The sequence below is a fragment of the Talpa occidentalis genome, unplaced genomic scaffold, assembly GCF_014898055.3.
Source record: "Talpa occidentalis isolate TD23 unplaced genomic scaffold, MPIMG_talOcc4v2.1 talOcc4.10, whole genome shotgun sequence".
In the NCBI taxonomy this organism is placed as follows: domain Eukaryota; kingdom Metazoa; phylum Chordata; class Mammalia; order Eulipotyphla; family Talpidae; genus Talpa; species Talpa occidentalis.
Window position 1 is genome coordinate 11,576,539 of NW_023600993.1, and position 22,676 is coordinate 11,599,214.

The 22,676-nt window shown below is 44.2% G+C and overlaps 1 protein-coding gene and 1 long non-coding RNA gene across 9 annotated transcripts in view; one reads left to right on the forward strand and one right to left on the reverse strand.

Annotated features, from left to right (window-relative positions):
• Nucleotides 1-22,676, reverse strand: part of NEK11 (NIMA related kinase 11) — a 155,241-nt gene that overhangs the window by 117,376 nt on the left and 15,189 nt on the right. The gene's annotated exons all lie outside the window — the stretch shown is intronic.
• On the forward strand, nucleotides 7,127-15,677 carry LOC119256700 (uncharacterized). Its single transcript, XR_005127863.2, has 5 exons — nucleotides 7,127-7,207; nucleotides 14,821-14,970; nucleotides 15,115-15,211; nucleotides 15,340-15,480; nucleotides 15,575-15,677. It is a non-coding gene; the product is annotated as an uncharacterized LOC119256700 (long non-coding RNA).

Here is a 22,676-nt window from a genome sequence, read left to right on the forward strand (position 1 = left end):
ATTTCTTAGTGGTTAAAAGTTCACAAAAATTTCTAAGTCAGACCATCGCTCCTAGAAGCTGAGATCTTAAATAGGAAAACACAGAAAAGAGTCCTTATCCTAATCTGGTGTAGGCTGACATTTGGTTTTTTTCTCTGACCAATAAAAGCTTCCATTCTCCAAAATCTCATGAGGAAAACCTTCACTCCAAGATGACCATCATTAGGAAATCAGTTTTTCTAAAGCTCGAGTCCTTTCACATTCTGTTCTTCATTTTATTTACTTATTTAATGAAGTACTATTGTTTGCATTCTTGTTAATAGTTTGACAGTATTTTTTTTTAAAGATTTATTTATTTACACATACAAGAACTGGGGTACAGGCCAGAGGTGCAGGGGGTGAGAGGATTCACCAGAGACAGAGTGGGGGACAGAAACAGGCAGACTGACTGAAATACACTGCTGAGGGGAGCAGCGGGTGAGGCAGGAGAGGTCTGCTGCACCATGTGGGTTGCTCCCTGGACAGCCGGGGGATCAAACTCATGCTGCAGTGGCTGCGGACAGCTTCATAGGTTGTGTCTGAACCCCTTGCACCACCAGGGAGGCCCTTGACAGTATATTATTGACAATACAATGCTGCTGCCTTCAGGCGTGGTCGCCATAGAGCTCCCACCGCAGAAGCACCCATAGTCGATTGTGCTCCTCCCACCCCCACTTCTCATGCCATTTGCAGCAACTTGGATGGAGCTGGACAGGATAATGCTAAGGAAAAATAGGCCAGAAGGAGAAAGACAAACACTGGATGGGGTCACTTACATGTGGAATACAGAGAAACCAAAGGGCCAGAAAAAGATAAACATTAAAACCAACACTTCTTGCCCCTCCCTTACCCCAGTTCTTATCCCCTCTTCCTTTCTCTCCCCCTCTGGATGCCTCAGCTCTAGGGTCAGCATTCAAGTGTTGGTTTTAATGCTTCAGCTGGCACTGGCCACCCCAAAAAGCACAGGAAGCACCCCAGGGCAACCCCAGGAAGCTCAGGGCAACCACACTGGCAGGGAAGGCAGCACCAGGAGCTCAGAGGCACCCTCTGCCGCTCACAGGTCTCTGACTGTGCCTGCAATTAATTTGTCAATAGAAAGTGGCAGCACTGGGTTCCCTTTCCCGATGGCACTTTCAAACTGGCATTTTAGGAACCCCCCTCTACCAGGTCCCTACATGATAATGATGCAAATTTTGGAGAAATGCCTGCTTGGTGACGCTGTCTGTGGAGAGACAGAGCAAGCGCAGGCAGAAAATGACCTCATGTTCTTAGGAGGGGCATCTCTGTTCATTGACCAAAAGGGGCTTGAGATGACATGCGCAGCCATGCTTTTCTGTAACTCCTGAATATTACATAGCAGCAAGCAAGGCTCAGCAACATCTTCTTACTGCTTCCACTCATTGTGCCCCAGCCGACGTGTAGTTGTAAAAGTCACAGTGGTGAAGCACGAAAACATAAAACTTTATACAAACTTGCAATGTTCTCTTGCTGTGAAGGAACAAAAGCTAATTTTTTAAAGGCATTAAGATACTTATTTTCCAATGCAAACATCAACTGCTGTGCAACAGAGTACGAGATTTTACATCTAGTTACCTGAGTCGTCTGGCAGCCTGACGAGAAAGCATAAAATCTCACTTTGCCTATAGCTCAGCAGGGCTATTAAGACAGGCGATATCTAATACAATCATCTCTAGCTGACGCGGAGACATTCTACCTCCCTTCACCTAAAATCATGCCATCGAACTGACAGAGGAAAACTCTCCTTGCATATCACTTACTGCTGAGGTCCCTGCCGCCCAAGACTGCATGGAAACTTACCGACTCCAGCTCGTGGCTGGCTTGGTGACTCAGCCTGTCGCTCCTCCTCAGGAACATGACAGATAATCATTCTACCAGAACCTGTTCTAGCAGAACCTCGCTCAGCTGTTCAGGAGAAACTTTCTGACCACAGCAAAAGTAAGTGACCCTGCAGGCTCACTCAAAAGAGAACTTTCTGTTCTCTTTTCTATGTGGCATGATTCTTTCTTTCTAGAATCAATAGTGGACTGACAAACTTTGGTGAATGACTCTGGAAATCTGGGGATGATTACAGCTAGCTTCATTCCCTTGAGATGGGGTCACCCTTCATGCAAAAGGGCAGATGATTTTTTTTAAGATTTACTTATTTATGCATACAAAAACTGATTGATTGATTGATTGATTGATTTATGCATACAAGAACTGGGGTGTGTGAGAGATGTGGCTAGGCCAGAGATGTGGGTGTGTGTGTGAGAGAGACAGAGACAGGATTCACAAGAGACAGGCGGATCTACTGAAATACACTGCTGAGGGGAGCCGCGGGGCAAGACAGGAGAGGTCTGCTGCACCATGTGGGTCAGCTCCCTGGCCGGGGATTGAACTCATGTTGCAGTGATAGATCGATAGTGCGATGCGCCACCAGGGAGGCCCCAGATGATATTTTTGAGATATTAACCAACAGAGGTTCCCCCAGATTCCCTAATGTCCTTTTTCATTTTTTCTCCATCACCGCAGGCAGCATATATTCTTTAGGGAAACAACGACATCATGAATTGCAGAGATTGAGCCAGATCCCTGGTTTTCCAAAGGAGACACCAAGCAAGGCCAAAGACAAAAGTTCTGGGGGGAGCTAGAGTGGTAGGTGAGTGCCCTCCCTGCCCCTAGCTGAGAGGACCCTCTCGCCAGAGTAAGGGGAAGCCAAAAGAAAACCTGCTGAGCCCTTGGAAAGTGTTTATATCCCTAGGCTAGATCCAGAGAGGGGCCGAGGAACAGACCCTTAGGATGGGAAGGAGAGCTGAGAACAGAAGGCGTAAGGCTTTCTTTCCAAAGTTGGGCCTAGGAAAATAGCAGGACCCACATTTTCTTGGGTCCAGTAAGGGATGGGAACCAAGAAAAGTGTTCAAGGGGCCAGTAAGCAGAGCCCTGGAGTCCCCTGTACCCCAACGAGGCAAGCCAAATCCCAAGCAGCCACTACATCTCACGGAGGGCCAGTCAGCTGCTGGCACTGAGACTTTGCATCTACTCCAGAGAAAACTTCCCCTGTGAGCAGGACTTCAGCACTTCACGCTGCACGAATAAGCACTAGACACTGTGTGTCTAGAGTGCAGCAGGACTGGAATTTCTGTCCTTGTGTCTACTGAGGAAGACAAATGTTAAACAGATACATGTGCATGAATGTGTGTTTGTACTGATATTTTTAAAAACTTCAAATCAAGATAAATGCAATGAAGTTGGGGTAAATGTTATCTGAGGAGCCTCCTGGCTTAAGATGCCACAACTCTAATGGGATTCATCATCTCCTGCCCCCCCGCCAAGGGCAAAGGCGCTGAGACAGAGTTGAGCCTCCCTTAGAGGAGACTAATTTTTGTTTGTTTTGTTTGTTGTTTGTTATTTTGATTCAGCGCTCATGTGCTTAACGAAGATTGATGATTAAATCCCCCAAGGGCTTTTAAGATAGTTTTCATCCACCTAGCCAGGCAGCAATTATTTGAACTAATCCTCCTTTCTTAAATGGCAAAATCTCCCTTTTTCTAATTGACAAGCAAATATAGTTTCATTATAGGAAATTTTGAAAATAAAACAGAGGGAACTCATTACCCATAGTCCACCAGAGATGATCAGCATTAACATTTTTGTCTATTTCCTTCCCGTCTTTTGCCCTATTTTTTTAACAGTAGAGGCCAAACTGTTTCGCACAGTTTGCCTGCTGCTATTTTCATGAGTCATCATCACAGCAGACAGTTGTCACTCAGGGCTGCCCAGCAGCTGTAGACAGCGACCCGGCACTGCAGTAGGTCCCTGGTCTACCCCCAGAGGGATTAAAACAAATAAATCGACTCCTTACTCCCCTTGAGTTGGGATGCAGTGTGTGACCTAAATCCTGCCATCAGTAGCCCCCACCCAAGACTGTGCCTTGGGGGTGAGCTGTGTGTAGGCACAGGATGGGCACTGGGCTCCCGTCTGCTAATACAGGTGACATAAGACATGTGGCGTGGGTGGGTGGGCGCAGGGACTGAAGTGCGTGGTCTGAGTGACCTTGCTAGAGACGCAGCCTTCAGCCTACTCCCCAGCCCTCCAGCTGCTGCTGTGAGCTAGGTGGGTTCTAGAATAAATCTCCTTCTGCTTTAACTGAGGTGCCTGCTCTTGGCTGGTTCTGGAAGCCTAGCCCCATGCAATTAGGCAACACACAGCACAAATCACTGTAAGCACTTTGGGGTATAAAAACTGAACCTCCAAAGGTTTGACTCAAGTAGGTTAATGTTTATTGACTGATTTGAGTCGTGCAATTTAGGATCTTCTAAGGGATCCGAGGCCACAGTATTTCTCCATTTAGTAGAAATATCGTGAGAGCAAGAAAAGCTCTTCAAAAGTTATTTCATCTTCTTTAAAATGACAAAGAACTTTAAAATGTAAAGGATGTGGGAAAGCCAATGACACAGTAGCATTTTTTTGCCCAGAGGTGGCACATTGATAAAAAATGGAAAGTCGGGGGTTTCAGGGACTAAATTTGCCTGAGGACCAGCTGGAAAGAAGTGCAGAGGTTCCTGGCGAGCTCTGTGCACACAGACTTGTACTTCATTTCAGCTTCCTTTTTCTCAGGAGTTCAAAAACATGCCTTAATGTCTGTGGCCAGAGAAAAAGATGAAATTATTTTACAGGTCATCATCACGCCTCCTAATGATGAGCTGCTTTTGTTTTCAGCAATGAAATCCCCGATCCCAGCTTGATGGGAGGCTAGAAATCTCCAATCCATCTGATCTTTTCCTCCCCACGCCTGATCACAGGCAGCAGCAGGGGTTGGGGACACGGAAAGGCTCATGAGACAGGGCCATGCAGATTGGGGAGGGCAGAGGGCAGCAATGGGGGGCAGACCTCAGACCCCACACAAGGTCCAGGCCCGTGACCAAATTTCCTGGGACAGGAAATCCCACACTTCTGCTAGTCACCAGCTGGTGACTGCCTTCTGGATGCCACACTCCAGCCACGTGATGGAGATACAGAGACGAAGAAGACAAACCTCCCTCCCTCCAAGAGAGCTCAGTCCCTCGGGGAAGCCAATGAGAAGTGATGGCTAACAGCTTCCTGAGAATGGTAGAGTGGAGGTGGGGGTGGGGACTCCTTACCCTTCTTTGAGGAACGAAGAAAAGGTAAAATCTGTAGACTAGTGCCCCAGGATCTTCCCTTGTGCTCCTGCAAACTACTTTGCAGTAGACTGAAGCACCTTTCCCCGGACCAATCCCAAGGGGCAGAAGAAACAACTTCATCATTCTTTACTATTTGCCTTGTATAAAGCAATATGCCAGTAGAGGAAGATATGTTTGCATTCCTTGAGTAGACTGAAATTTCATAAACATGTGACTTTTTTAAAAAAGAAAACTACTTTTTAAGAAACTCAAGAATGTACATACCTATATATCACCCTTCAGAGAAACACACCACGTGTGTGCACACACAACCACACATACTTATGAAACATAGCGTGAAACTGTTACAGGGAAATGTATTTTTTAAAAGATATATTTATTTATTTATATAAGCACTGAGTACAGTCAGAAGCGCGGGAGGGTGAGAGGATTCATCAGAGCCGGAACAGGGAGCAGAACAGGCAGACTGACGAAGTACACTGCCAAGGGGAGCAGCGGGGGCACGGCAGAAGAGGTCTACGTGCCATGTGGGACCCTCGCTGGTGGCCGAGGATTGAACCAGCGCTGCAGAGGCTGCGGGCAGCCTCGCAGCCCAGGGCTCAACCGCTGCGCCACAGGGGAGGCCCAAGGAAATGTATTTTTTTAAAGATCTATAAACTGACATGCTCACAGGCCATTTCTGCCAGCCTGCCTCCCTACCCATTTATCTACCCCCTCATTTTTAGCTAAAAAAGCACTTTTTATACGTTACAGGAGTTTGAAAATATAAATCACAGGCAGGGAGCAGGGGTTGTGGCTTGTGTTGCTGTCAAGACTTTCTCATTGTCTTCATCTCAGCATTTTCCACTGAAGCCATGCTCTACTCTGGAGGACTATCTTAGTTGGGGGTCCCCAGGAAGCAAACCATGAGACCAGATTTGAGTGCCAATAGTCAATGAGGCAGTGAGAGGGTCGCAGGTCGGTGAGGTGATGTGAGGGGGGGAAGAGCCCCACAGGGCGGACTGTCACACCACGGACCACTGAGTTCAACTTCCTCCTGTGAAGGAGCTCTTCCTGCCAGCCAGGGTGGCACACTTCATTCTTCCTACTCCTGTCACCTTACTCAATTTCTTGCCCAATTTTGGAACGTACTTTACAAATTTCTAGAATTTTAAAGATAGACAGGACCCTTGTTGAGTGAATCAATCAAAGCACCTCAACCTATTCAAGCCCTGAGAATTGCTAATTCATCCAAGGTCACATGGCAAGTGAACAGCAAAGCCACCATTTAACTCTTGAAGGAAGAAGCAGGTGACAGCTCCGAAGAACAGACTTCTGTCTCCAAATTGAACGGCCCCTTGCTTTAGTATAGTGATTTTCAGTGTCTAATAACAATCTGAAACTTTTTCAATTTTCAAACCATTTTTCAAAGAGTAAAAACTGTTACCTCCTCTCCTCCTCCTCAGCATTAGGGAAAGTAGGAAAAAAACAAAGCAAAACACCTCTTCATAGTGATTGGGATTACGGTCTTGCTCTTGATGAGGCACTAATGAGGCTATGTCTGCTTTTCATTAATTATCCACTGAGTATTATGGAAAATCTACTGATAACTCAAAGTCACTGCTGGTTACAGAGTCCCAGATTTGGGAGTTTAGGATGAGATAATACAGAGCAGGGAGAGGTATTTCTCAGGACTTTCCTTTCCTAGCAAGGTGCTGAAATCTACATTTTTGAGGTTGTCCTAGCTGCTACCACCACCCAAAGAGTGTGATTGTGTGTGTGTGTGTGTGTGTGTGTGTGTGTGAAGGCCAGTTTTTAAAGGCTATATTGTGCAAAACTCATTTGATTCCAAATTGTGAAACAGTGGAGTTTACTATGCCTTAAAAACCACCATTATGATGACATAAGACTGTGCAACAAATCACTGTAGCTCAGCGTGAAAGGCACTGCGCTGCGGGCAACAAAGACCTGTTTACGTCAGCAAGGAAGCTGAGGAGCATGACAATGTCAGTCAGGGTGTGAAAGAACAATCTACCATAGATAAACAGGTTAGCTTTTGTTACGATTGTTATATGCTCCAAATTTACAATTAATGTTAGGTTAATCTTCAAAATGCAATATATCTACTCTAATGCATAATTCATGTCATATTTTTATTTTGAACAGTGCGGGAAATCTTAGAATCATGGATTTCCCTGGGGTAATGAGATGTGGTGTGGAGCCTACCATGAAATCAAGATGTGGTAATAAACTGAATTTTCAGAAGCAACAAAAACTGATTAGCTCCATTTCCTTGACTAGGGAAAACTGAAAAAGGAGAAGCCCTGTTTAATGTAAAATTAAATTATGATTCAGGGAAGGAAGGGTGGTGTGCCAAAAACAAAATGAAAAGTAATTGAGGGTATATAAAAAAAAGTAATTGAGGGTATCAGTGAAATAATGTCCCCTAATCTTATTTGTAGCAGGTGCTGGTTGACTTCAAGTTCACAAAGACAGTCAAACTAGCAAACAGTTTGGAGACATAAGTGTCAGTTTTTATTTCCCCATGTCATCATGGTGACTGCAATACATGGTAACATATGGACTTGAGCTCAAACTCTTTCACTATAAGCACGAAGCCAGTTGTCACTGTATTTAATTTTGAGACGGGGAGAAAATTGAAGCTGTGTCTTAGCACACCCCCATGAGAGGGGACAAGCAGATTCAGGGTCTTATATTTGTGCTGAGTTGCGCGTCTACTGAAATAAAAGTCTGTCTTGCATCAGAACGCCAGGGCTTGTCCTACCAAAAGAGCTCAAATTAGAATCTACTAGGAAGGATCTAGTTTCCCTGAATGACAGCTTATGGGCATACCCGCTGATTTGTAATGCAAAAAAAGTCACTACGAGGAGAAGGAGACACGGGGACGCAGGCTGGCCTGTCTCTGAGCATACAAGGCATCTTTTCAGAGTGAGGAAGGCAGAGGAGAACCTGACTAAATAAGTGCTTTGGAACCTTCTAGTTCACTGCACTTCAGAGATGGCCGCACAGTTTGTCCTGCCTTCCCCAGGAGTCCACGGGAGCTCAGCAGGGGAGACCGCTGCCTCACTCCAGGACGCTGAGCAGAGAGCACGGGAAAGGATCTTGAGCGAGTTCTCCACCAGGTTGTTTCTGGAGCTTCCTGAGTCTCTCTATGAGGATGAATCAAGGGCTGCATGTCAGTAAAACGAAAGGGAAAAGAAGTGTGAGATTTGAGAGCACGACATTTGAGGAAGACTCAAAGAAGGGCCAGGGTTCTAGAACAGTGTTTCTCAAAGTTTACCTTGCAAGTGAGTCACTGAGGGTCTGCAAGGTGGGGACCTCTAAAAGGTCCAGGAGAAACTGCCAGTAAGTAGCAAGTTTCGAGCAGGCAGGGTCCAGAAACCTGCCGAGGCAGATTTGTCCAAGAGCCCCAGGATGGTGAAGAGACTCCGAGGAGGGTGGGTTTGAAGAGCAGCCTGAACAAGAGGACAGACAGGTGCCCCCCTCCTAGGCCACGGAGCCCGAGCTCTCATTTGACGACAAAGGTGGGAAGTGCTGCCGGATCAGCCTCCCCATACAGATGAGGACGCTGGTGCCAGAGAGCCCGCACAACTGGGCAAGCGCCCTCCTGAGAATATCTCACAGCCAACGCCCATGACCCCAAAACTCTGGTCAGTTTCAAAACACCACAAGAAAATCTTCCTTATGATTCCAGCCCACAGCCTGAAAATTGCGGTTTGCTTTGGTTTCCTCCTGCTCTGATGCCAGGAGTGATAGGGTACAGCTGCTCACTGACCCTTCAGACATTCCTCGTTACCTAATTTATTACTTTAATGTATTTATAGTCAGCCTTACTCCACAGAGGATTTGCCATAACTTATATAATAGAAAACTGAGACCAGCAAGAGTAGATGGAAACAGAAATGGAACACCCACATATGCTTGTCAAAAATTGTTGCTACCGTTGAGCATTACATTTAATTCCAAACTTCCTGAAACGCATGACTCTTAGTCCTACTATTATTGTGGCTGTTATTGGTGGCAATGTCATGGGGGCGATTCTTGCCTATTACGAGGGGGCACTGCAATCTCTGAGCCAGTTTTCATTTTAGTCCCAAAGCCATGGTGTCACCAAGGACCTCGAGGACCTTATTCAACAGAATTTAATCGGAACCAGACTTACCATGAACACGTGGAATAACGCACTTGGATGTCTTAATTTAGCTTCTCAACTGTGACCTTAAGTCCAATGTCTCAACTCAGCACCTGTGCATCGAGCACCCACACTAAAGTAGCAACAACTGTGATAATACAAGCGCCGTGTGGCATCTGCTCTGTGCCAGAGACCATTTTGATCCTCATTTCTGCAGTGAAGAAACTGAGATACAGTTAAGTTGCAAACCGCACTTAGTCATAATGAACCAGAGCCCCCACTGCTGACTCCACGACACTTCATGACTAGGGGACCCTGCCTCCTGAGTTTGCGGGTCAGAGCTGCACACCTCAAACTCGATGCAAAGATATATTCTCTGCACCCGGGTTGATAATCTTAATTATTGGGGGAAAAGGAAGAGATGCCCTCCTTCTCCTGCACTCCTATCACCCCACACAAAAAAAAACACATGTTGCAACTTTCATTAAAAGTATCTTGCAGAAATTGTAGCCCAATAAGCCTGCCACAAATCTCTGGCAAAGCTGAAGAGCCAAAGATGAAACAGATGGCTTGTGAGCATTTAGAACATGAAACTGTGGCCAGTAGGGGCTCACATGTGTTTATAGAGACTAAGTCATACTAAATTAGCCTCATTTCTTTTTGTGAGAGGGTTATTTGCTTGGGAGATCAGAGAAGCAAACAGTCATGGTATATCATGATTTCAGCCCATCTTTATGAAGTCACGTGTAGGGTAAAGAGAATGTCAGGCTTTTCTGCCCTTCCACCATCAGGATAGATGATGGATCCTTGTCCTGAATGCATGCCAGATGGCGGGCACCTGGAATAGGGTGTGGGCATAGGTAGATGGGATTCAGCTGAGCTAAGACTGTGCTTTTTAAGGGCGGCGTCACGGGGGGACGCCAGCAGCAGCAGCAGCAGCAGCAGCAGCAGCAGCAGCAGCAGCAGCAGAAGCCGAAGCAGAAGCCGAAAGAGAAGCCGAGAAGCAGCAGAACGAACTCCAGAGAGCTCAGATAGAGTGAAGACTTGCTGGGGGCTGGGAGGCCTGCCAGCCTCCCAGCCCCCCAGCCTGCACCCCTGCCTGCCATATGCCTGGTGAACCCCAAATAAAAAACCTGCAAAACTACTGAGGACTCTGACTCCTCCTTTACCCGGTCTGCATGGGATCAGAAAACCTGCACTGTGCCCAGTCCGGCCCTTACATCATGTTAACAGATGTCACTGAGAAGTCTCGTGGTATCTCTTGATATGGGAGAGATTCAACCTTCATGTGGACCAAACACGCTGGAGCCGTGGTCTTGGATGCTTTGCAGGTCATGCTGTCAGGACTTATCCCTAACACTACCTTCACCCATGCTTTATATGGCTGGGATGAAGACCCCAGGACACAGCGACCAGGTCTGCCGAGGACACAGACACAAGCAGCGTGAGCAACAGACATAGGCAGAGTCCATTTTTCCAAGTGATTGACGAAGCTGAAATGTGAACTGGGAACTACCCTGGAAAATCAAATCCTCACATCTAAGATGAGTGAAACCTGGAGAGTAGAACAGCCCATCTATAAAAGCTGCGCAGGTGGTATGTGGGACGGGGAAGAATTGTCTCCCCAAATTCAGTGTGAGACCACACGAAGCCGTGACTGCTAAAAGGGCTCCTGAGACTCCACGCTTCTTTTGAAATGTAGAAAAGGCTTTAGGAATATTATACTTGGTTCCAGCAGGCCCCTTGTGTTCAGGCCTGGAAACCTCATTCCACAGGGAATTTTGTCACCAAACTTAGCCCAAGGAATGATGATTAAGATGTTGGAGGGTCTCAAAATCAGGCTGCACATGGAACAGAGACACTTCAGGGACAGAACTAATGTATTTGAAATAACAACCACTTAGGAAAATGAATGCACATAGTTCACTTAATACTTACAACTATGTGGAGTCATCCTTATTATCCCCATTTTACAGTTGAGATAACGGAGAGTGATAGTTCAGTCAGCTGTAGGGTAGCACAAGGTCCTTGAAGGAAACGTTGCCATTTCTCAACCTGGTAGATTCCACTAAATTTTATATATTCTGCCTTGTGATTAAATAACATAGCCTGGTATTAGTCATATCTAAAAGGGACTCTGAGTCGCCAACGAAAGAGAATATGTATGCTTTTCTTGCCTCTGGATGTTTTTCCCTACATCTCTGAAAAAGAGGGAAAAATAGAGTTTACCAGATCCACGTAAGCTATCTTATTTTGAAGACTGCTAAAAAGCAATCTGTTCTATATCGGGTTTCTTGGTTCCAAACTTGGTTCCATTTGGCTGACTAATGCCATAAAGGAATTCATTACAACTTTAATGGGACAGTCACAGATTCACCAGGCATGTCTGGAGGATGAGAGTAGGAACAGCTTCCCTGCCTGGTGGCTGGCGCTGGGCCCTGGGCACTGTTGCCGCGGGAACGCCATCCTGCTGTCGCTGCTACCACTAGAGGCCTTCCTATGCACATACTGCTGCTTAAATCCAGGTCCAGAGCACCAGACTGTAGAGTGCACAGTTTGATCGTGGATAACTCAGTTGATAATGAATGGATGAATTCAACAGGTACACTGGGCATCATAGGGCATGTGAGGGAAAAAAACCCTCGAGGGCTCAAGGTACGCCTTCTAGGAGCTTACATTTTAGGTGAGCACGAGACATACAAAAGTAGTCAGGCAGCAAATATGGGGTTCCCCATAACCAAGGTAGCACAGTTTAAGCTGACAGCAGTGTGTGCAGAGCCTTATGCAGCAGTGTTGTGGGGTTAACTTGTGCCTGGCCGCCCAACTAAGGCGAAGAGGGCACTTGGCAGCTCTCCCTTAGCCCCAGGGCTCTGTTCACCGGAAAGGACATTTTGCAGCCTTTGTGTCCCAACTAGAGAATCTTTTGTATGAAAGGCTAAAATTAAAATGCCTTTGCACTCTCTCTCCCCTATCAGCACAGAGAGAAGTAGACTGGCGGTGTTGGAGAATAATGATTAATACGGTTCAGAGAGATAGAGAGGTCCCGTCGACACAATGCCTTGAATGTGTGGCTTAATTTAAATTCTGTCTGACAGGACGGATTCAAGAGCTGTAAGATCTTTAGCAAGCAAGTGACATGAGAAAAGTAATATTTTGAAAAATGAGCTTGAGGAGAGAGTAGAGGAGCCTACCAGCCAATAAACTACTACAGATTTGAAGTTTCAAGAGGCTAAAATAAGGTGACCATGGAGAATGAAGATAAATCTGGGTGATTCTTGAGGAAGGGTTGGCAGGTGGTTAGGCCTGTGGTGGGCAAAGAAGGCAAACACATGCGACACTATTTACCCATCTTAAGGAGAAAAAAAAGAACCAGCAGTGGACGAGGAAAAAAATATAAAGGATATTTTCCAGTTGATTCCCTAAACATCAGACATTGTCTAGCTATTGAAATGGAGATTTCCTTTAGACCCTGGGAATAAGAGGCTTCATAACGGGTGAAAGGAGAGATCGGGCTTTAGAGTCACTTGTTCTCAGGTGACAGAGAAAGTGAGGAAGGTAAATGGAGTAAGTGACAACACCTGCTCTCAGTCTGTCCTCTTTTACCCCAGAGGACACTTTACCAGGTAAACTTCAGCTCTGTTAGTCATCAGAAGCTACACAAATTGCCTCGATGAGTAAAATAAGGAAACCCAGTTAACAGTGATGAGACAAAGCATATTTCCTCTCATTAAACACGGCCTCCGGGACCTTTATGTCTAAGATTCCATGTGAGGTGATAAAGAGCTGTTCAAACAAGGTGACTTCACCTTGCTAATTATTTTTAGACACTCAATATAGATCTACTTTTATTGCTACTGAGCGATGCCACAGGTCTGTCACTCATGGGGAGACTTTACCTGCCTCGCCCCCTGCAATACCCGCGAGTGCCATGTTCAAGGCCGGCTCCTTAAACGTGGGACATTTGCAGTCCCGGGCTCAATGACAAGACAGGCCCTGCACTGAGTCTAATGTTCTGCTGTCATTGGCTTGAGATGTTTAGTTTTTTATCAACGGGCCCTGCATTTTCATTTTGTTCTGGGCCCTGCAAATCATGTAGCTTGTCCTGCCTGTAATATTTGGACATAAAAGCTATTTGTAATGGACTCTTGCTATGCTAACCAATTTCATTCTTGGCCACAGAACCAATTTTGCTCTTAAGCACTGGATAAAGTGAGGTAGCCTTCCCTGCATCTAGCAATGTCAGGAGTGCTCTTAAATAGGAGGGGTTGGAGGCCATTGAAACATTTGTAGAGACTGAAATAGCTGTTGATGCAAATCAGGTGCTCAGAGCTATGCTCCCACCAGTGGGGCCACTTAAAAATTAACTTTCTAGAGTCAGTAGAAAAGGTCAATCAAGTGGGAATCAACTGTGTGCACACTTTGATACAAGCCCCATTAAACACATACACCTTGCAACATGAGGAGAGATTTTAATTTGGTTCAGTTCCTAAAAGGAAGAATTAAACACACAGTGACAGACCTTCAAGGAAGGTTGAGACTCTCTGATGGGATTTTTATTGCATTCCAAAGTCAGGTTTTATTTCTTGTGGGTTATACTTCTAAAATTCCAACAGGTCAGGGAAATGTGATTATTAAGTCAGAATAGTTTTATCCTAACTCTTCAAGAATGCATATTTTAAAAATCTTATATAAAAATAAGTACTTTTATATAAAATTTCCACTTGTGTTTGAAATCTCTAGTTTGAAAAAAAAAAATACCTTGAAGTCAAACTGAAACAATTCAAGGTAGTCTTGATAAGCTAAAGTATACTTTTTATAGAACCAAGAAAAATAATGCTTGTCCTTAAAATTATCTGAAAACATATTTTCAGTGTTAACAGTTATCCTGAACTACAGATCAGTAATTCCTTGTAGCTTACATGGAACTTATTAAAAACCTTTTCATTGGAAGCCTCCTCATTAGAACCAGTATGAAATCAAATGTAATAATGCTCTTGAAGTGCTTTGTTTATTTCCAAGCAAAAGTTATGCTATTATTAATGGGGAACAGCTTATAAAAAGACAATTTTCTTGGACAAAAGGGATTATTAGTTTTATGGAATTTTACTTTATGCATCCCACAATTTCAGAAACTTTAATCAGTTTTCTACCTGATTGAAATTAAGAAAATTAATACAGGGCCTCCCCTGGTGGCGCAGCAGTTGAACTCTGGGCTGCAACAGCCTCTACAGCGCCGGTTCAATCCCCGGCCACTGGTGAGGGTCCCACATGGCGCGACTGACCTCTCCTGTCGCGCCCGTTGCTCCCCTCAGCAGTGTATTTCTTTGTCAGTCTGCCTGTTCTGTTCCCTGCTCTGGCTCTGGTGAATTCTCTCACCCTCCCGCGCTTCTGACTGTACCCAGTGCTTGTATAACTAAATAAATCTTTAAAAAAAAAAAAAAGAAAGAAAATTAAGACAAAAGAAAATCAAATTCTCTATCAATTACAGATTTTATTTTCAAAATTTAGTGGTTAAACCCTCAACGGAGAGGCAGGAAATCTTCTGGAAGTTCTCCGTTCCCCAGCACTGCTTAGATTCGGCTCTGACCTCTCCTCAGCAACCTCGGCTGTAGCTAGGAGCAACCCTATCGCCTGCACAGATGTCTCTATGAGAAGCAGGTAGGATGTGAGGGTCTTGGGATCTCAGGCTGGGGTGATTTTCCTTTCCTGTCTGTCCGATAGTGTAGGTCATACAAGGGAACTGTGACAGTGGCTTTGCGATATCAAGTGATGGAGCTGAGTCAGCGGGGTTTGTTCCATCAGACACAACGGAGAAGCAACATCCAGATACTCCACCCGCAGCCTTCTGCTCTGCACCTGAATGGAGGATTCTTCAGTGTCTACACAGCCCTGACCCAGAGTGGGTATTGCTTTCCCTGCAACTGGGGGCCACGGGCGAGAAGGGGGTGCCTGCCCCCATCCCCCATGACTGCATCTTTCAAGATGGAGAAGGCACCGCTCTGAACCCCTTTGCTATCTTCTCTCAAGGCAGACACTGGGTGCCCAGATGACAAGGAAGCAGGACTATATCATGGGGGAAAACTAGCAGCCACATGCCACAGAACAAACCTGGACCATTATTTTATACCCTGTGTAAACATAAACTCAAAATGGATTCAAGATTTGAAGGTAAGAACTGAAATCATAAAACTCCTAGAAAAAAAAAACACAGGCAGTAAGCTCCTTCGTCTTACTGATGTTTTCTTGAACCCGACTCCAACAGCAAGAGAAACACAAGCAAAATAAGCCAAGAGACTGACATCAAACTAAAAGCCTTCTGTGCAGTGAAGGAAACCATCAATAAAATGAAAAGCAAACCTGCTGAATAGTCACTGAATATTTGAGAACTTATTCACAAATCATATATCCAGGAAGGTGTTAATATTGAAAAACATATAAAGGGGGCCTCCCCAGTGGTGCAGCGGCTGAGCGCTGGGCTGCGATGCTGCCCACAGCCTCTACAGCGCCGGTTTGATCCCCAGCTGCGGACGAGGTTCCCGCATGGCACGCAGACCTCTCCTGCCGCCCGCTGCTCCCCTCAGCAGTGTGCTTCGGTCCTTCTGCCTGTTCTGTTCCCCGCTCTGGCTCTGGTGAATTCTCTCACCCTCCCGTGCTTCTGACTATACCTAGTACTTGTATAAATTAATTAATTAATTTTTAAAAAAGAAAAGAAAAACATATAAAGAGCTTGTACAACTCAATAACAACAAAATCCAATTGAAAAATGGACAGAACGCCTGAATAGACAATTTTCCAAGAACACATACAAAGCCGAACCTTGGTAAGATCTCAAAGCCAAGCTCTGTCACAGACACACTGACAGCTCTGAAAGGTGTTTACCACACAACTTGAAATGTACTTCCCATGACTGGGCCACCCCAAGCGTAATACATCAAGAATGAAAATGTTCAATAATCCTATAATTATCATGTAAGTAGTATAATCCCATGGCATTGCATTTTTGTGTATCACCTGTTTTGTTGCTAAATACAAACATTAAAGACATAACCCGATTTTTGCTTTATACAGTCTTACCTTTAACAGACCTGGAAAGACTAGAAGTGGCCCGGGTATCTCAGCTCTAAAAGACCCTGATCTCGCTCACCCCATTGGCCCTCCTAATAGAGACAGATTTGCATTCACATCCTCTTTTCAGCCCAAATGTCAGCTCCTGGAGGATAATGGCTGTGGCTGTTCTGTGTCTGGCAGCCTAAAACTGCTCTTTGCCAGTTTTCATGCACAAGAGAGAGTTGAATGTGGTTACATGATGGCTTTTTCTTCCAAGTGAGAGACAGCATCCCCCTTTGTGTACACTTAAACTAGTGAACATCTACCTAATGGATAGACGGCAAGAAAAACCAGACCTATTGCACACCAGTTAAATGGAATGTGAAGACAGAAAAAGATTTCTCCAAATTTATTCCTTAGCCAACTTGTGCTTTCCTAGGAAGAAGTTATTTTTAGCCTTTTATTTACTTAGCCAGTGAAATTAGAATACTGGTAGACTCGAATTAAGTTAAGATGACAGTATGGACAGTGACAATACTGTCGTTGGAATTACTGCCATGTCCGAGTAGTTGGCCTGCATATTACGTGACCACCATCTGCTGTTCATGATGGTCAGGTTTAAAATAGTGACTTTCCTTTCTCTCCCCCTTACTGAATCTTTTGTAAATGTGAACATCTACTTATGACTAATTTCAACATGGCATCTGACATGGGTACTATTTCCCGAGTTGACCCCCCAGTAGATTAGAGCTAACCAGAGTGGCCTGGAAAAAAAAAAAAAAAAGAGTTCAGTGGTGAACTTTGGGAAAAGCTCTTGGAGAGTCATAATTTATCCCAGAGACCCTCAGCAAAAACTGGTTTCTCTTTGTGGAACCCAGTGTTTAATCATGGAACCTTCCCTTTATGTACTCTGCCTATTAATATTTGATAGCCTTTGGTGGGAGTTAGGGTTTAAGGTACTGAGTTCTAAAAACTGTTCTAAAAACTCAAAGCTGTTTCATTGTATCAAAAGCCTGCAAACCAACTAGACAACTTTACAACATGATTTTTGCTTATAAATAATTTGCTACCAGATTTACCCAGGTTTTCTTACATCCCCTCCAGCAAACACAGCATGGCAAACTGACATTATTGTCACTCTCCCTTCACTGCAAAGTTATTTCAGAAAGTGAAACGTCATTCCACCATGAGGCCTCAATAACAAGTTTATAGGATTGCTTCTCCTACTTTTCCCACAAAATACCACTAGCAGCAAAGAAGGATGAACTCACACCCTCGGAATGGTACTGCCAAGAGCAGGTAACGTCCCCGAAAGCTCAGGCTTTACTTTTTAAACTCACACAAGAAATAGCAGCAAGTTTGTGAAATCACAAATGTTCAGGATTATTCACCGTAGTAGTGATTGGAATAACAAAAGATTAAAAACAACCCAATGTACACTACATTGACAGGAAATGGCTAGACATGCTGTAGCCAAAAGTGGAAGACACTGAATGACTGTTAAAAGATCTTTCCAAGTTGGAAAGATCTCCAAGATATCTGGGCAAATGAAGAAAAGCAAGAAACAGAAGTGGGCAATATGCCAGGTTTTATGGGAAGGGTGGCAAAAATAAGAAATCTTTATTCCAGAATTGCCTAAATATGCATGAAGCAATTCTGGCAGGAGCCACAGCCAACAGGTGTTACCTTTGGAAGAAGAGGATGAGAATTCAGGAAAAGGGGAACAAGACTGAGCAGACACTTTGGACAAGATACATGAATATATTTTTAAGCCACATGAATATATCACCTATCAAAATTAAAATAAAAATTCAAAAATCAAGGCCTCCCAGGTGGCACAAGGGGTTAAGTCTCAGCACTATGAAGCCATCACTAGCCCCTGCAGCACCAGTTCAATCCCTGGCCAGGAAGCTGACCCACATGGAGCAGCAGACCTCTCCTGTCTGGCTCACTGCTCCCCTCAGCAGTGTATTTCAGTCCACCTGTTCTGCTCCCCACTGTGTCTCTGGTGAATCATCACACACACACACACACACACACACACACACACACACACATGCGTGCACACACCCCTCTGGCCCTACACCCCTAGCTCTTGTATGCATAAATTAAATAAATCTTTTAAAAAAACTTTAAAAATCATACAAAACTTTTCACTCTGCTCCATGACAGTCATATTTGCCCTGAGGTTTTGGTTTTTTTAATTACCCAAATATTCTCACAAAGTAAACATAAACCCCGTGTATACAGTCCAGTGGTTTAGGCCAATTCAAACTTGCTTCAGTATTTAGCCTTTATTCCTCTTGGAGAATCGACATTAACCCTGAGAAAACCTGATAATGAAGTGGAAAAGGTCTAAACTAATGTTAAAATAAAGCCACAATGTAGACTAAACGTTTTAGGGAATAACTGATAACCGCTCTCAAGGCCACAAGCCTGACTCATACTCAGCACAAGTTCGATCCCCTGCCGGCCAGGGAGCAACCCACATGGCACAGCAGACCTTTCCTGTCTCGCCCACTGCTCCCCTCAGCAGTGTATTTCAGTCAGTCTGCCTGTTCTGCTCCCCGCTCTGTCTCTGGTGAATCCTCTCACCCCGTGCACCTCTGGCCTGTACCCCAGCTCTTGTATGCATAAATAAATAAACCTTTAAAAAAATGCTTGCTCAACAGTTTGGGGTTTTATTTAATCTACAGGTGAGGGCTTTTTAAACGTGGCAGTGGTAACCTCCGTGAGTTACAACTCTTCCGCTCAAAATGGGTACTGACTTACTTTTGGAAATGACTACCTAGAAAGCGCCACGTTGTAGAACAAGAAACTGGGATGAGAAGCTGCACAGCGCGACACCCCATCCTTGCCCAGGGTGGCCAGGGACAGCCAACCCCCAAAGGGAAACCCGAGCTGCACAGCCCACGTTGTGCCCAACACTCTGACTACTCTCCAGAGATCTTAAAAAGCTTGGAGATTATATTAAAAAAAATTAACCAGTCTGGCTTAAACCAGGTAATTTCTCACTACAGTTCCTGAATTGAAAAGGAATCAGGCTTCTTTTAGTTACACTTTCACAGTACTTTTATTTAAACGCTTTTTATCTATGTGACAAACATGGCATCTCTTTCTATGAGAGATGTGGGCCAATAAATGAATCAAATACAACTCAGATGGGACAAGCACACGCAACATGACTAATGTACCTAGAAAATGTACTAAAGGTACGACATCCTATCCCAGAAAAGATATTCTAAGGACAAGTTTTGTACTCTGTGTAACTCCTAAGAATGGCTTAATGAGCCAACGGTGCTATAAACGTCTCCTAAATGATCTCAAACTGAAGTTTTCTTTCTAGGCGTAAATAGGCCAGAATTAAAAAGACAGACAGTGTGAATAGATGAACCAATGCAGCATGACCAACGGGAGGCCGTTTGTTCCTGCTTTCATCGATTCTGATTCTTTCTCAGAGGGCTGTTCACTTTGGAATCCCTTCAGAGAAACAGGCAGTGGGCACCCAAGGACTTAAAACCCCCCTGCCACCTCCTGACGATCTGTTGGATATTCATAAGTGGCAAAATGATTCTACCTTTAGGATTTATATCAGTTGTAATAATGAGTTATGAATAATTGATCGCTGGGTAATAAATAATTCAGGGAGGCACACGGTTTCCAAGGAATCCTGGAGTGAATCTGGCTAATGGCATAATGCAGGCCGGAGGCAGCTGCTGAGGGGCCGCCCCACAATTACCCCACGCTGCAGAGGCCCAGGGAGTAAGTCCCTCTCAGCGTGGGCTTTGCAACGAGGGGCCACGTTAATGCCTTTTGAATTCTCATAAAGTACAATAGAATTCCCCCCAGGGTATGCCAGTGCCTGCCCTAGATGCTCATGAGACACTGAACCCTGACCTCTTCATCCATCAGACCAGGACATCTGCATGAGCTGAGCATCCCTGCCGCTGAGCTCGTGTTGACCTGAAAAACTCAAATCAAGAATACGCACACATACACACACGCACTTGTGCATGCATGTAGACACACCTATGTGGGTGTGCATATATACATGTAGTCTGTATGTGTGTGTGTCTGTGAATACACAGAGGCCTATCCACACAGAGTTTTTATGATTATGCAAAACTAGCAAAATAACATCAAAGTATTTTACCTGGAGGAAATTATCTACTATTCTCAGTTTTCAAAATCTTTTGAATATAACTTATGGTATGAGCTCAAAACTCAGCTTTTTTGAAGACAGTAGGACTTACAATTGAATTTCCAGTCCCTTCTATATCCAATATCCAAATGCTTCCCTTCCTAAGTGATGGTCAACTCCTTGAGAACCACAGTTGTCATTGATCCATCTTGTAATTTTCATTTCCAAAACAATTCTCCATAGAACACTACTCATTAGAGCTCAATAATCATTACACTGAAACTTTTTTTTTTTTTAAAGAGCACGTGAGTTAAAAGCAGTTGATGAACAAATAACAAATCTAATCATGTGAAAAGTGAACGGGCCGATCTTGCTCGGAATCCTACAATAGGGCTGCACTGGTGGAGGGAGAGGCAGAAGGTGAGAAAGAAGACAGGAGAAGAACTGCTGGGCCACAAATCTTCCCCAAATCTCCTCTGAGGGAAGGCAGGGATAGGCCACTGATTAGGCTTTAAAGGGTTTCTCCAAATTCAAACAAACAGGAAAGTGGAACATCATTCACACTCTAATTAAAATGCTGGAAAAACTGACACTGAAACACATTCTAACCGAAGCTTCAGGAGTGACTTTTCACTCTCAGAAATTGAGAACTCTACGACTGGCGACAAGAATATCAACCCCTCATAAGGGGTTATGAGAAACAAAGCCCAAAGCTCATCATTTTTCTCTGAACTCAAAACAGTAAAGATTGATTAGTCTGAATCCAAAGATTAAAAAGCGTGCCTCCCCGGTGGCGCAGCGGTTGAGCGCTGGGTTGCGAAGCTGCCCGCGGCCTCTGCGGCGCCGGTTCGATCCCCGGCTGCTCCCCGGCCACCGGCGGAGAATCCCACATGGCGCGCAGACCTCTCCTGCCGCCCGCTGCTCCCCTCAGCAGTGTACTTCGGTCCTTCTGCCTGCTCTGCTCCCCGCTCTGGCTCTGGTGAATTCTCTCACCCTCCCCCGCTTCTGACTGTACCCAGTGCATGTATAAACAAAACAAACAAACAAAATAAATAAATAAAAAAACATGCCTCTATAAAAAAAAAAATAAAAAGATTTAAAAAAAAAAAAAAGATTGAAAAGCAACATTCTGTTTAAACGATCAAACTTCACGGTGAGTATCACTAGCTACCGTAAGACCAGCCGGTTTAACATCTTAGAAGTTTTCCTTCATCGCCGTCCAGTGTTTGTGTTTTCTAAACACATTTATTAAGAATAATTGACACATAAAGGACATATGTATATGCTCATGACATCATCAATTAAGATAATCAGTGTGTCTATCATCAACCATCAACCGCAACTATATTTTGGGTGGGTTTTTCACATAATCACTAAATAACAACACTGCTACACTACTAAATTTATTCTATAACATCTCAAACATTTTATAATTGTTCATTCATTCATATGAGTATCGGGTATAACAGGGTTAAAGTTATAAAAGTAGGTGACTATGTTCTTATGAGCCTCTGGAACAGAAATTCAGTTTCACAGCATTTTAAAGCAATGAAGGTCACATAATGTTAACTGCTTATTTTTAATACTACATGAAATTATTTCTATAATACATAGTGTAGTATACAAACTACTTTTAGAACTCTTTGGTGTCAACAATGTCTATTTCCCATGTAAAAAACAAATTTACAAATCATTAGTTCCAAAGATCCCATATAAATAACAAATTTACAAATCATTAATTCCAAAGCTAAAGGACTAACTGACCAAGAAACTAACAATAACATAAAGGTTGTTTTTCCCCCTTGTTGACTTTTAAGTCATAGATATCACTCTAAGCTCACTTTTTAGACATAGAAGTCATGACAACTAAAACTGAAATTTTTCCCAGGAAATTTGTGTCAAGAATAGTAAAATGAACCAGAAACTAATTTCATCCTGAAAGTCTTTCATCTTCTTATTTCTCTGATGTTTGAGTTATCAACATATCTCAATCCAAGTTTCTTAGAGGTGGATGCTAGCACAACTCAAATTTCAGTTCAAATTGGGTATAAAGTTGGGTGGTGGCCACAATTGCCCGTATCTGCTTCTAGGTCAACACCCATGTCTAAAAAGGAAGCATACCATTTCCAGAAAGAAAAGGATTCCATCAGCTGAGGCTGTTGGAGTGAGGGGTGTG